General features: G+C 36.2%; 1 long non-coding RNA gene across 2 annotated transcripts in view; it reads right to left on the bottom strand.

The window, feature by feature from the left end:
• Window positions 1-7,371, bottom strand: part of LOC122559571 — a 33,954-nt gene extending 26,583 nt beyond the window's left edge. The window contains exon 1 of one of the 2 annotated variants that reach the window (XR_006314468.1): window positions 7,312-7,371. This is a non-coding gene — a long non-coding RNA (uncharacterized LOC122559571). The remainder of the gene's footprint in view (window positions 1-7,311) is intronic. The other variant, XR_006314467.1, reaches the window with a different exon arrangement.
• Window positions 7,372-16,149: the final 8,778 nt, after the last annotated feature.

A 16,149-nucleotide genomic window follows, 5' to 3' on the forward strand; every position in this document is an offset into this window, starting at 1 on the left:
GTACCCAAAAAGCACAGTCCACTGATTCCTACACAACAGACCTAAACAAGAAGACACAATATGCCCAGAAACTCTAGCCATCTAGATATCAAGAAGATGACGATCAGACTACTCTGGTCCCTAAGCATCGTGATAGCCCACAAACGTATCAACACACTGAAACAGCTCATGATTAATTTAAAGGACCCTATATACAACAATCAGCAGAATCAACATCATTTACAAAATATCCTGCAAGAACTGCAACAAACATATTGGACAAACGGGCAGGAAACTAGCCACTGGGATACATGAACTCCAACTAGTCACCAAAAGATATGACCAACTATCACTAGTTTCCATACACACAGATACAGAGGAACACCAGTTTGACTGGGACAATACATCCATCCTGGGACAGACTAAATAAGGAGATGTATGGGAATTCCTAGAGGTCTGGCATTCAAACCAGAACTCCACTAATACACATATCGATTTGGACCCCATTTACCAATCTCTCAGAAATAAAAACCAGAAGTGATATCACCCATCACAACCTAACAAATCAGATAAATAGCAAGTGGGACAGAACACCAGCGCTGCACCAGTGGCTCACTGATAATGTTACCTAGCATGGTGACAAAATGACTGAGAATAACTCTACTAGCTCAGTGAGCAAACTTACAACCTGAACTACAAATCTTCTCCAAAACTGCAAATATACTTTGTAAACAACATTCCCAAAAGGCTTTAATTGGAGTAGATTGTATCAAGTTACATTTGGCATTAGCAAGCTGCAATCATTTGCCTAGTAGTTGCATTACGTACCACAGAAAAAGAAATCAGGTGGATATATTTATTCTACATGATTTCGTATCTAATCTGGACATTATTATTCATGCTGATAAAATTATGAAGCCAAGAAGGATGCAAACTGTTCAAACTCACAAAGAAACTGTAACCGCAAACACGTCTCAAAGCTATAATTTAAGACAGAAATTAACAAATTTCACCAGAATTGATTCCACTCGCACAGCATCAACATAACTGCACAATATCAAGGTCTAAGCATGAGTGTTATACTCACCACAATTTCACTGTCAAGCAAAAACTACAACTGAATGGAAATAATAATGGAACAGCATGGGAAAATGAAAGTTAACGTGCAGCAATTTGGTTGAAGGATGATAGCTACTCCACATATGATTTTACTGAAAGTAAGTAACTGAATAACTGGAGGGTCACAGCATATGATCGCATGTCTATGTGAAGCAGTTCATGAAAAATACCCCACAGAGTAAGACCAAACCTTAGAACATAAAGCCATGGGTGTGTGATCATACAGTGAAAACAGTGATAATTCCCTGGGTCAGATTTAAAAGACCGTTAACATCTAACCAGTATGCAGAGAATCCATTTTTCAAACTGTAGCAGGCTTCACTTTTGACCAATAAAAAGTGCATATTTGAACATGACTATCATATATTGAAACATTTTTCATATAATTAAGCAGGTGATTAACCAAATTTTATTCATAAAAATTTGGAGATCTGTTTTCAAACAATAAATTGCCAGTGTTGTTCTAGATAAAGAAAATTGACTTCAGACTGCAAACATATTTTCTTCCTTGTAGATAGAGATCATAGGATGCCAGAATTTATTGTGAACTGAAATTTGTCATGAAAAGGTTAATAGCTTTCATCATTATTCACATGTTATTTCGATAGCAACTTCCAGTGGTCACACAATAAACCATTAAATACAGTAACCAGGAAGTTGCTGTCTGGGATGCCTTGCTCATCCAGAAGCTGCACTCTAACAGATTTTCACTGAGAGCTTCACTACTTAAATACATTAAATGGTTTGAAGATGCTGTGAAACTTAATGTATATGAGCTGAATTCACCAGAAAAAAACTTTAAATATTAACTAATTCTAAATAATCTCTCAGAAACTTAAATCTGTTGACATGGTGCCTTATCCCTGAAAATAGTACAGATTTGTTAAATTTCAAAAAGTTGCTTTCTTCTTTCTTTCTGTGCATTTTACCTTTTCTTTTTCATTTATTCCAATCTTTCTTTATATTTTTTAAAAATAATTTGCATCACCTTTAGATAGGGTGATTAAGAAGGCATTTAGCATGCTTGCCTTCATTGCTCAGAACTTTGAGTATAAAGGTTGGAATGTAATGTTGAAGTTGTGCTGGATATTGGTGAGGCCTCTCCTGAATTATTCCAGTTCTGGGCGACCTGTTTTTGGAAGGATATGATTAAGCTGGAGAGAATTCAGAAGAGATTTATCAGGATGTTGCCAGGAATGGAGGGTTTGATTTCTAAAAATAGGCTGAATGGGCTGGGACTTTTTCACTGGAGCATGGGAAGTTGAGAGATGACTTTAGAGATGCTTATAAAATCCTTAGAGCTACAGATAAGCTGAATAACAGTTTTATTGTTCCTAGAGTGGGAGATTCCAAAACTAGGGGGCATATTTTTAAGGTGAGAGGAGAATGATTTTAAAAAAAGACACAATGGGCATTTTATTTTACACAAAGAGTACTTCATGTATGGAATGAACTTCCAGAAGAAGTGTATCGATGTGGGTACAGTTACAAATTTAAAAGACATTTAGATAAGCGCATGAATAATAAATGTTTAGAGAAATATTAGCCAAGGCCAGGCAGGTGGGACTAGTTTAGGTTGGGATTATGGTCAGTGTGGACTGTTTGGACTGAATGGTCTGTTTCCGTGCTGTATGACTCTGTAACTCTAATTCACTGTCTGTCTTGAATTCACATTGAATTTAATATTTTAATTGACAATTCCTGGTTCAGACTTTATGGTACTCATTAATGATCCTTCAATCTAATTATAGTCATATACAGATATGGAGATATACAGCATGGAAACAAACCTTTTGGTCCAACTCATCCATGCCATCCTAAAGTAGTCTAGTTCTATTTGCCAACACTTGCCCATATTTCTCTAAACCCTTCTTATTCTGATACCCATCTAAATGCTTTTTAATTGTTGTAATTGTATCAGCCTCCACCACTTCCTGTGGCAGCACATTCCATACTAGCACCCTCCTCGGCATGAACAAGTTGTCCCTTAGATTCCTTTTAAATCTTTCCTCTCTCTCTAAACTGGATTACAAAAATGTAATTGCTTAAGAAAGGTTTCAGATGCTCTGTGAAAGTCACATTTTTTAAAAAATTTGGCTAATAGGGCATTTTTATTGCAAGAATTCACTGGAAGTCCAAGCGCAACTATCAGTGTAATGTTCATCTAGTACCATTTGTTCACTATTGACCACAAAATCTGACATTTTAGACTTGAGAGGGAGATAGGACAGTAAGAAATCAGGGTTAAATCAAGCAAGGCAAAATTTGAAGAAATAAAATTTTAATTAGCTAAAGTAAATTGCTCAAAAGTTACTGGATAAACTTATAGAACTGTGTAAAGTAGTCAAGAGATATTTGGTGCAATAGAACACCAATATATAGTCTAACACATAAAGACTTCAATTGTGTATTTAAGTACATTGTCTATTAATATGGAAAGGACCACTATTAAGTAAGAAGAGCCTTACACAACTGCAAGGAAAAGCAGAAATCCAATGGACTCAGTTTGTAAAGGTAATGCAGGAAAACAAAGAAATAAAGAACTGTACAAAGGAAAATGCATAAAGTGCTGAAAAGGATATTATGATAACAGAAAATACATTTAGAAGCATGATAAAAGAAGAAGACAAACATATGGGCCCATTAAAGGCAGATGCACAGGAGACAACAATGAATAATAAGGAAATTATATCCTGGCTGTTTTATACTTTATACCCACTTTCACAGCAAAATACTATCATATATAGGAATCTAATATTAACTCATGGAGCAGAAATTAGTTCAGCTAAATATTTGTTAGATACCCCTAAGGGATTAGATTAAGCATCGTATTGGAAAAGACTGTAAGTGGCTAATTGGCTGAGTTCTTGATTGTGATGTGAGATGCCTTTTTTTCTAAACTGTAGACAAAAATGCAACAGAAGTCTTGTATCTTGAACACTTCGAATCTTCTGTTGATCTTCTCAAACTTCTGTTTCTGAGTCAAAAGACGGTCAATGATTTTTAATTACTCTAAGAGCTACCTTTAGCTGGCGGTCAGAGGTCACATTCAATCAATTAAAGCACTATATTAATTAACAAAATATGATAATACTTAAAGCTTTAAAAAGTTGCTGCCAATATCCAACAGAAATATAAGTCTAATTTCTTTATTTAGAAATAAAATCTCCTATCACATTTCCTGATTTGTGTGCTGTTCTGTTGTCAAGAAATTCAGTTTGTAGCACTTTCTTTTCACCAGCAGGAGATGTGATTCCTTCTACTTCCTGTAAAATGTTTGGCCAGGATGCCACCATTGCTAAAAATATGCCCTCTCTAGCTGTGCTAGAATAACTTAATAGAATTTAGTCTTGCCAGTGAAATTGGTATTTAAACTTTCTTGTGTTTCAAAATGCAGTGACAATTCTGAGAAATATTACAATGGTCCCTGATGCAAAGGAAAATTTTGATGAAGAATTTGTGAAAGTGAGACAGTACCTTGCTGCAAATGAGTCATGAGAGAGGAGGGGAAGAAAGAGAATAAGTCACCTTGGGCTGCTCATGTGTACCACCCAGAGGTTTGGTCATAAGGAGAATCTGGGGAACAGGTTTTCTGCTTGCTCTCTCAGCAAGCAAATGTCATTTACCGCAGGATGATCTCACAAAAAGGAACATTTTTTTCTTACTAAAAGCTATGTAATATAAACCAAATTCGCCAACAGGAAATAATGTTGCTCTTTGTCTATTAGCAGTCACTAATAGTCCAAAATATCACATATATTTAGATATCTGCCATTTTTAAAATATAAATCTTTGCAACATTAAATTAGGGAGCAAAACCCACCATCAAAATATTCATTTAAAAATAATACCAAGGCCTTTCAGTGAAAAAAATCCAGAAATTGAAGGAAAGTTCAAATTTCCTTGCACTTCCATAAAAGTATGCAGTTCAATCTGACCAAATCTAAACACATCAAAACACTATAAATAGAAAGAAAAATGAATTTTATCCTGCAAGCCAGAGTAAAGGCCAAGAAGGAGGAAATATCATACATTGTGGTGGCATTTGAATTTGGGGTGCAATGTAATTTTAATACTTGTTTCTTTTTTTATTAAAATAGGTTGATGAGAAATATGAAACTGCTTTGTGGTCTGTCTGTTCCAGTCTGAAATGTTCCAGTCAGGATATGTGCAGAATGGATACAACACACCACTTTCAATATAACTGTATAGCCAAATTTCATATATACAGTCCTACAAATTTAGTATACACATACTCAAAAATCATGTTTGCTCTGAATATCATTAATGGGATAAAAATGTCTTGGCTATCAAACTCCTCTGACAGCGTCAATAATTATGATCAAACCTTATTTCAATTACTCCTTCATTACACTGATCTAAATTGCTGTTTCTTCTTCAAATCTGAAGGATTTTATGGTTTCAGGTTTTATCATATGACAGTTTTATTGATATTAGTTAATATATTATTTAATTTTGATGTATGGTTGAATCTACGGTAATGATCAATGTATTGATAAAATAATATATTTCTCAGCATAGAAAAATTGACCTATCTTGGTCTACATATTTATTTTTTCTTCTTCCAGTTGATGTGTGAACGAAGTATTTCAATTAGGAAGCAATTCTAAGGAATAAAAAGCATAATAAATTAAAGAAACATTAACATTATTTAAAATTTATTATTTATAGGAATATATTAGTATCCTATATTGTATGTATGCGACTAAGTAACAATTAAAATCCGACAGTTACTCTTAAATTTAACAATAACAACTTAAAACACTTTTAGTTGTATGATTGTTGATAAATCATGATACAGCAAACTTCAAACCTAAAGATTGATTTGGAAAAGCTAAAAATGAATGTGATGCAACAATGTAGTGAATGAGAGGTACTGTAGTTCTACCACAACTGGGAAATTTGTCCAATTTGTTTGCAAGCTATTAGTGGGTTTATGGCATCTGTTTTCATTTATCTATACTGAGAAAGTTCTGAATATTTTTCATTTGGATCAAAGTCACTGAAGAATTGTAACTGTTTATTCAGGTTCAGTGTTGGCAGTTTAGGAGGGCTCCGAATGATCAATTTATTCAAAATGGATGGACTTTTAGTATTATTAGTCTAATTTGACATACAAGTAAAATATTTTCATTGACTTTAACAAATGATTGAACAGAAATAAATTAAATATTTCTAGTCTAAAAATAATTTTGTGTTAGTCTTTGAATCTAGTGCACCAAAAAAAATTGGGAGTTGAGATGCTTAAGTAGATTTATCTTTGGGTGATTTGCGGCTGTTTCAGTTGCAAGTGGTAATATAAATTTACTGATATGAGAGGCATTTTGTTGCCTAATGAATTTATTCCAATGTTATTATTGCATTACCAAAATCTCCAGAGAAAACATTTATAGGTAACATTGCTTTCATATACATAAATGTTTCTATCATAATCAGATTAGTTTATTGTTTGTCTAATCATACATGTTTCAAAAGTGGAGAAACTGACAAATGACGTTTGGTGCTTAATCTGGGTGTTTAGAAAAAAAAGATCTTGCAGCATGATTCAAAGGAATATGCAGATTGAAACTTCCACTCAAATGCTTAAATTAATTTCAGAACAAATTAATTGATATTGTATTATGTCATATTTGAATGAATAAATAGAGACATTTTGTGTGTATGTAAATAAACATCAACTATCGTTAAACAAAATATTTCTAAAATATTGCAACCTACAACTGACAATAAATGCACTAGAGTTTACTTGATATGTCTCTTAACATGTACAGTAACACTGAATAGCAATTTGTTTTCCTGTGGTTACTGCAGTTGTTTATCGAGGTAGTATCCTGTATATTATTTATTTTACTATTCAAATGCTATTACCACATTGAAACAATATTTGTGAATGTGTTATCCATATGGGACAATTTTGAACAGAACTGTTCAAGGCTAGTAGTTCATTTCAAATAGTTTAACTTTCCAAAGCTTTTTTTTAGACAATAACTAAGCTGTTTGAGAAAGATTGTTCATCTCATTTTTGCTTTTGATGCAGATAAACCAAAGAATCTTCACAATACCTATACAAAAAAGCTTATTTATTAGTGTCCTTGGAATGGGTGGAAAAGGTGCATCCTTACAGTCAACTAGGGGATTTAAGCTTTGTGATCTATTTTTACAAGAATGGGCTGATTTGTCTTAGGCTATTACCGTCTATTACTGCTGGAAGTATCCTGTAAAGGTGGGAAGCAGCGAATCCTGGCATTCTGCCTAAAGAGAAATCAATGAAACAAATTAATCCTTCGCAGGCTGCAATGACACAGTAATCCATCATTCAGAGCTCCTTTTATACACGAAATCAGGGAGCAGGCAGGGAGAAAGAGCCCTGGGGGATACCATAGACACTGACTCACAACATACAGCAAAAAAACCTGGGGAATCATTTCATTTGGCGGCACTACGTTTTAAGTTGATTGTCCGATGGTAATAATTTCACTGGGTTAAATACTGATTCCAAAGCATGCACCCAAGGCTATCTGGGCATTTGTTGCGAGGTGCAAAATTACTGGGAATTATACTTAATTGGATGGACAAACAAATAAGAACTTGACCCTGATGCAATGTAATGAATATGAGGTTGTTTTGCAAATAGTTTAGAATGTCCGAGAAAAGTCGACTTGAGCAACCATTTGCCTCACCAAATGCAACTGAGCTAAAAGTATGCGCAAGGATAGTAACGCCAGATCTATAGTAGTTTGACTCCACATATGTACTTCTGAGCTGACCCAACCATCATCCACAATTACCCTTTAAAATATTGATTGTTATGTTAGTACGTAGGGCCCGCGCACGCCTGCCGTCGCTGAGCTTGTACTCACAGAAGATCTGTCTTACATCTTATTCTGTTAAAGTAGATATTTCAGCCACACTTCATAGGATACACAAGATATCTTTATGAATTTAAACTTAAACTACGAAAATGTGTCATGAAGGGATTCCCGAATCAGATTTTGTTACAGGTACTGATTAAGTGCCGTTCACTTCCTTCCAGCCTACTTTACAGACTCTTGTCATATATTGCGTACCAATCAGATAGAGAGATAATTCCGTTTTAGTAAGACATTCATACGTGGGTGGGGGTATTATAACGTACAAAAGGTAAACCGTTCTGTGCATTTTGCTTTGAAGTTGCTTCTGGTCAGTTCACCAAAAAGCTGACAGCAATATAACAATCATTTGGTGATATAGATACTTCAGTGTACTGTGTTAGAACCCTCACAATAGATGGGCCTCATTAAGATGAGTTGCAAAATGAGTGTTTTAAACCAATATTGGGAATGTTTCTCGTGAGTATTCTGCCTCATAAAAGTTACTTTACTCGGACAGAAATGAAGGCAGATAATGACTAGGAAATCATTATTAATAATATGGCCCAAGTCAGTAGAATTTATGATTGTGCGTACTTTCCTGTTACTATAATAGAAAATACTAGTTGGATAGTGTAACGTTGGGCATAATGATACCAAGTTAGTGTTAGTGAGAATTAAGACTTCCATGGAGTTTGCCAGTTATATACTGTACGTCATTAAATATGGAATATTTACTGTTCAATGATACGGAATACTCAGGAACGGGTCTTCAGCGAGATCATAACAACGTCTGATTTCAATAATGGAAGGAATAACAAGCAATGTAAATTTTGTTTCAGCCAACACCTGCTCTAAAATGTGTTAATATATTCATAAATGCCGGAGATTTCGAAAAGACAGTTTCTAACTCCAGATCCTTATTCGTATCATTTCGGAAAGTTTTATAACTGAATGAAAAATCTTATTGGTTCATGTCATTAATAAACGCAACTATTTTGCAAAATCTTGTTTTCAAAAATTTATGCTAACCACTGACAAAGTGTAACTTCTGCCCGGAATGTTGCACTGTTTTTAAGAGTAAAAGTTGTCACGGAATCGTGTTAAGATTTTAGTTTTCTTCTGATAGTTATTATGTCTACGGGGACTTCCGTTGTTTTCTCATAATTTGATTCTCTAGTTAACAAACGTATAATAAGACGGCTCTGAAACAACGCATTATTTTGAAGATGGCGGGAAATCTCTTGCCAGTTATATATAATTTAGGAATAAGGAGACCATGGAAATATTGGAACAGAACAAAAGAGTTGAAGTGTTGAATTGTTGTGGCAGCTTAATAAAATAAACTTCAAGTATCTTATATGACTGCAGCATTTTCAAGATGCAACGCTTTTCTACAGAAAACACAACCTTGTTTTAAATGGAAAACACGTTTAAACATTGCGTTGTGTTTTAATAAAGCAGTAAACCATTTCTGCTCACTGCACATATCTGCTCTTATAAGATATCTGAAAATGTATCACTCTAAAGCGACGAGAACTTGGTGCCACTTGGTGTTGGTGCCCAACACCTTGCTTTTAATTGCTAATTTGAAGAGCTTAGTAACAAGTTCTTTCAAATTCCTCCGCCCCTCTTATTTTAATAAGACACGATCTAATTTACATCAGTTTGAGTAAAACGATGAAAGCACACTTTCTCTCTTCTCCTGACGGTTGTGTGGGAGAAGCTCAGGGGTGGAGCTGGGCAAACACCTGAGCTGTGAGATGTGGGGGGGGAATAAAAGCCAGTAATGGAACAATTTCACTCCCTGCTTCCAGAGGGAGCTCAAAACAGAACGAGATCACCGTCCATCCTTCTCTGTAATATTCATCATACACATAGAGCACATGGAGGTCTTTCGACTTTTTTATATTCTTCCCAAGTGCCTTATTTCTGAATCTATTATTCTCAAACAAATTAATGAAAGCACCATTTATATATTTAATATGAACAGAATTTGTCTTAGAATAAACATGTAACCAATTGGAATGTGGTTTTGCCATAACTAACTATCGTTTTTCCACGTTCGAATTCTGACAGGTGAAGTCTTTCATTGAACCGTTCCTACGAAATTTCTGACTTTCCCATTGAAACTCATACAAGGAAACATAAGCTAGGCTCCACTGACATGCACATAACTGTGAATGCATACCCCTCTCCTGGCTTCCCGCATGCCAGACGTTTCCCTTCCCCCACCCTCACGTAGACACAGGGAAGAGTGCATGTGTTTGACATTTTACATAGAAAAAAAAGCATTTAATTTAAATTATTTAAAAAGCTGTCGATCCATTTGATCAGCAATATCACTTGCAAGGACAATATTGGGCATGATGGTCGTTTAATCTTCTGGAGTTAACTGTATAAAGTATTATTTTGTCAGAAATTTGTAAAATCGTGATAGAATATATTTTATGAGATGAGATGGTTTCTCAAAGAAAAGGAGAAAAAGATCACTCATATTGATTCAAATGCTGTCCACTCTTCGGCAGATTAGAAATCACGTGATCAAAATCAGTAGTCACGTATCTATTGGAACAAAAATGTAGTGTGGCTGGAATTATAGATTAAAGATTACTTTCAATCACGTTTCTTTTTGATCAGGCTTTAATCTATTTATGAATTGAGCTGTGGAAACGTTAATAATGATATTAGCTAGAAGTCCATACAAATAATGTTAAATGCATATTTGAGTTACAGACTGGGATAATATGGTTCCAGTCACCCTTGCTCGACTGAAAATTCAATTAAATTATTAACACTTTCCTTCCGGGTCCTTAAATTTTAGGAGAACTGGCCCTTCAAATTGATTCACTACTGAATATATGTATTTTTTTCAAGATTGGCCTCCGAAATGCCACTTGTCCAACCAGAAGATTATTAGCTCCTCTAATTGGCCCTCAATATCTAGGATGTATTTTCCATAATTAAAGTAGTTTGCCTTCGGGAGAAAAACCGAATAATATTCCAATAAATACCCCGCTCTTCGCATTCCGCAACAGACAAATATCTAGAATGTGAAATGATTCTTATTCCGGAAAGGGAAGGGGGGAGGGGATAAGAGCCCTTATGAAATGCATTTTATTGTACACTTTGGAGTGCATCGTTTTCTGTTTTAATTCAAAGGGATTGTCTCCTTCTCAATGAAATAGGCATGTCTCGTTGTATCGGAGCTAATGGACACCTCAATAAGTCAACGCCGACTTCAGGAGTTGGATTTAAGCGGTTGATATTGGCCGTGAAAGAGTGTTAAGTCCCAGTGAACTGTCATTTAGTGTGTCATTGTTTGCTTTCTGTCCGGACCCGACAACTTGCCTATGTCAGCTACTTGCCTGGATTGGTGCAGTCCCAACAAACTCAGTTCTACTTACTGATCCGTGGTTTCGAGTGAGTTTGGTTTTCGTCCATGAACTTTTATTATTTTTAAAATAGAGTCTTTAATTTATTATTAATTTGATCAGTTAACCACCATAAGATAAAGCAACACTGATTAGATGACCGGCCAGCACAAGTGCTGATTGTATCATCAAAGTAATATCCTCCTTAGGTTTCTGAGTTAATCGTACATTATAAAATTTGGTCGAGAAATACAAAGACAAGAGCATTTAGAAACAAGAACTACAAAAGGTAGAGTTAACGGGTGTAAAACTCACAACCCAACTCAGTAGAAGACAGCTTGCAAAGAAAATGCAACAGTTCTAATAGCAACCTGGCATAACCAAGTTCAAAACAGAATTAAAATCAGACTTATTAATGTCAGAAAAGTTTCATCATCCTTGCAAAAGGGAAGGTCACTTGAACATAATACGGAATGAAAAGCTAAGGTTATTCCCATTACCATGTTGGAGAAACTTTGCGAGCTTTAACCATTGAACAATTGAGATTATCTGACATCAGAATTCACTTTGCTCAAAGCAGTTTGAAGTATCTCTATGACTGGATGGGAAAAGTCTGATGTTGAGGAGGAGTTTGATCGTATATATTTTTCGAGTATCCATGTCCGAAGAGAATGCTTTTCTACAGGACTTGCATTTACTCGGGATGGGTGATGACGCTGTTCAAAGAAGTAGTCACAAATAATATACAAATAATGGACTCCTCAGTTAAACCTTCGATTTGTTGAGAGCTAATAGATGTATGATGTCTGCTTATACGCCCATCCACCGTAATTAGCACGTATGTTCTAAAGACATGTCGGTTTTCTAAGCAATAAAGCAATTATCCATTGCTTGAGCTGACAATCCTTCCAAGAAGATCCAACCACCGTCTAATTGTAAAAGTAATCTAAGCATTGGTGTTTGCAATTAGTCTTGCTAAACAATCAGTTCCTAAGCTATAACTGTTTTGAAGAGGCAATGCGGAACAATCCAAACAAATGATTTGCAATGACGTTTGCAAAGTTTTAAAGTTTTAATATTGAACTGCATTTCTTTTGCGATCCAATATGTTGTAGAAAGTGCACTGCACTTCTGTGTCACCCACAAAGGCTATTTTGCTAATTCATACCATAGTCAGATGGGCATTTCACTTATCTAATGCAGGATGTCTCCTGATGTTGTTCGTTTTTTTACTGTTTTATTTCTTGTTGCTAATTCAGTTTACACAATGAACTTCCATTTCCTATTTCATCCGCATCAAGCATGTTCCAATTTAAAAAGGTGCATCCTTCCTAATTAAGGATGTTGAGCAGTTTATGATCTTATATGCGACGCTAACGTGGATTTAAATAGGAACAGACTGGAAGCTTTAGACTTAGTTTTAGATGTGATCTTCAAATCTGCTGTTCAAATTACACGCCTAATGACCGTAATAAATGTACGTTATATACGGCATTAAAGTTCCAGATAAGCGTATACAATATAGTCTGGAAATGTTGCCTCTGTTGTGGCTGAAGATTTCTGCTACCTCGCTTGAAGTATGTTACCATGTTACTGTTAGTGAAAAGAAAATCAGATATTCAAATAAACTCGCTTTAGGCCCAAACTAGCACCAACGCATGAATGGAATGCTTTATCCATCCTGATTAGGAAATTTATTGATTTTTTTTGATGGAGCCAAGTCTCAGACATTAACAATGTATGAGGCATGCTAAGAGTTGATTGCAGCAAACTTTTAAAAAAAGTTTTAAGACTAAACTGTGTTGCCATCCACAGTGGTATATAAATCCAACACATTCATTTAAAACTTGCTCCATTGGAATACCCCAGACATGTCAACGTCAGAGGATTGAGTTAAAATGTGGGTTCATTACAAGCCAATTATAAGGCTTCCAAAAATTCCTAAGGCTTTCGATTTGTTTTGAGATTGCATTAAAGCAAAGGGTGAAGCAATTAGCTGCGTGGCTTCTAACGGTAAATGCAGGTAAAGGCGGGTTTTCGCTTTTTCGCCAAGTTTCCATTAAGTGCGATTAGATGTGTCTATTCAGACCCGATGATCCACAGAGAGAACGCCAGTAGATAAAAGGCGATGTCAAGTGACCTTCTCGTCCCTTTCACACCAAATTCACCCCCAGAATAGCCAGGGATGAATTCGGACAAAGAACCCCTCCTCTTCTGTTTGACGCTTCAAGAGACTTAAAGAACGAGAGTTAGCTGCAAAAATGCTTCGTATATATGTTTTATGTGTTTTAAACATCTGTCTGTTATTAACACACGTAAGATGTGACCTAAAAGTTCTCCTTGGCTGTTTACAATTGAATAAAACTAGCCAGAAATCCGGTATTGCTTATGTAAACAGCGAAAGTTATTCGCATCTGCCACTAGCATACCACCTTACGGATGGTTGTGGATAAAATATAACTTAGGCCGAGCATTGGAATCAAACAGAATTCTCCAGAATTCAACCATTCTCAGCTATGCCAAATGGAAGTAACCTCTGGATGGGATCATTTCAGTCAAGAAACTACCTTATTTATTGCAGATTACATCAAGTGAGGTTTAGCAGCCTGGACTAAAATCAGTTTTAAATGTTGAATCAAAAAATACATGCCGTATTCCTGTTTTATTTATCCCAAAAAGAGCGCGTTCAGGTGGCAAAGGGCGATCTCCACAAACCAGGCCACTGTTCAGTTGGGTAACTTTATATCTGTGAAGCAGAGAGTGGAGCACAGATAAAATGCTGCAGTAAACTAGGAAGTCAGTGAAAGTGCTGTCTTTGTGGCTACAGTTTCTCTTGCCTGTGCATTTTCTTTCCCTTTCGATCCCCCGCGCAGTTATTTCAAAACAATTCACGGCTCACGTTTGTATTTGAGGCGGGAAGAAAATGTCTCGAATATAAAAAAAAGGTTTTGCACCGTGGCTGACTCGATACAGCTGGAAAAGTTAAAATTCCCAATCTCTCTCTCTCTCTTTGCCCTCGGGAACTAACAAAAAACCCTGGGTAATGGGACAGGTCAGCGGCCCTAACTGGGGGGAGGAGATCTAACTAAAAGACCAGCCATTTTTTCCTCCAAGATTTACAAAAGTCTCCAAACCAGATGCTCTTGGTGGGTGGGTTGGATGGAAAAATCAGGGACCAAAATACGTGAATTCTGACTGGTCAGTCTTAATTGTGACTGCATTAAAACTAATATTCTCATTAATTACGTTTATTTCAACTTTACAATGTTGTGTTTTGAAACAGCGAAAGAAACCTGTACCAAGTTGGCAAAAAATCGAGGCTATTCAAGTAACCTCCGCAACCTGCTAAAACTATGTCAACTTTTTTTTAAGCTGGGACACAATTAATTTACAGAACCAAGCAATGGTCCTTTTTAACAACTTAAATGCTTGTAATTATGTATTCTTTTAAAAATCCAAGAATGTAAAACTGCAGTAACAGAGCATATTCTTCAGGGTGGGAACTGAATACTGGTAAAGGTTTTGGGCTCAGCTTTCAACATCAGCATTCAAAGCTCAGAATCTGAAAGGGACAAGAACAGGAAAATAATTCAGCCGAACTGAGTCATGTCGACACTGCTGAACAGGACAGGTACGTTCATTAATTCCAAAAGACCTCGAGGATAGTAAAGATGGGAGCAACCGACTCTGTGTCATTTTTTGTCCCCGCTACCCTCTATCTCAGGCCCGGCCACAAAAACGATTCGACCTCTTGCTGAAGACAGACATCCCTTTTGTTTTCTGAACTTCACCGAAATCCAATATTTATCTCAGACTCCGTGCAGAATTGCTAATTTCCTCTAACTACTTTTGCATTACCCTAAATCAAAAAACCAGGGTATTTGTTGAAGTGAAGAAGAAGCAGAGAGAGAGAGAGAGACTGAGTGACTGAGGGCTGGAGCGGGTGGCAGCAGTGCATTGTGCGTCTGTATTCTGGGGCCAGGCGATCATTTTGCTGTTTCTTTATCTGTTGACACTATCACTTAGCCAAACATTGGCCAATCGATCGTTTCATTAGGTGATCAAACAACAAATAGAGCAGGTGAGAAGCTGAATTTCTGAAACTTGGAAGTTGGCCGTACCTTGGTTTCACGCCGCTCTGGATTTTTTTTAACAAGAACATAGCAATTGAAACGTGGGGAGAGGATTCCAATCTCATGGACTCCATGCTATATACATCTAATGCCTGCAATTTAGTAACGTATTAGAGACAGTAGTAATCAGAAATACATCCACCATTATTCCTTGCTTTGGACATAAGCACCAGAATAGCTATGAAACGACATTGCTGTGACAGTAGAGAAAATATTCGGTCGGTCACAGTCTTACTATTGCTATCCGCGTTGTATGATATACACTATTAATTATTTCCTTTGCATTGGCAGACACATAATACGAACAGTCTTCGGAGGCAGTCTGTCAGCTCTACATTTAAAGAACTATGGTGTTCCGCGGAGCCACAGACTATTTTTAAACAGCTTTACAAAAATCGAAGCGTGATACAGAAATTGAAAGTAAAGTTGTTACTTGCCTGCTGGCGTGCTTTGACGATTCGCGCTCCGCTCGGTTACAGGTGCCTGTATAAGCTCTTTACACTTCACACAAGCAAATTGCGAGGAGAGAGGCAGCCTCCTTCCCAATGTCCACTCTGCCCCAGTCTAAGGAGGAAAGCACTGGTGATACACTTACAGAATTTTCTCTTTGTTCCCTTTAATCTTATTCGTTTCACCTTTTCACTAATCAAAACACATGGCTGACACTTTATTTAG

Source organism: Chiloscyllium plagiosum, chromosome 2 (assembly GCF_004010195.1).
Source record: "Chiloscyllium plagiosum isolate BGI_BamShark_2017 chromosome 2, ASM401019v2, whole genome shotgun sequence".
Lineage (NCBI taxonomy): Eukaryota > Metazoa > Chordata > Chondrichthyes > Orectolobiformes > Hemiscylliidae > Chiloscyllium > Chiloscyllium plagiosum.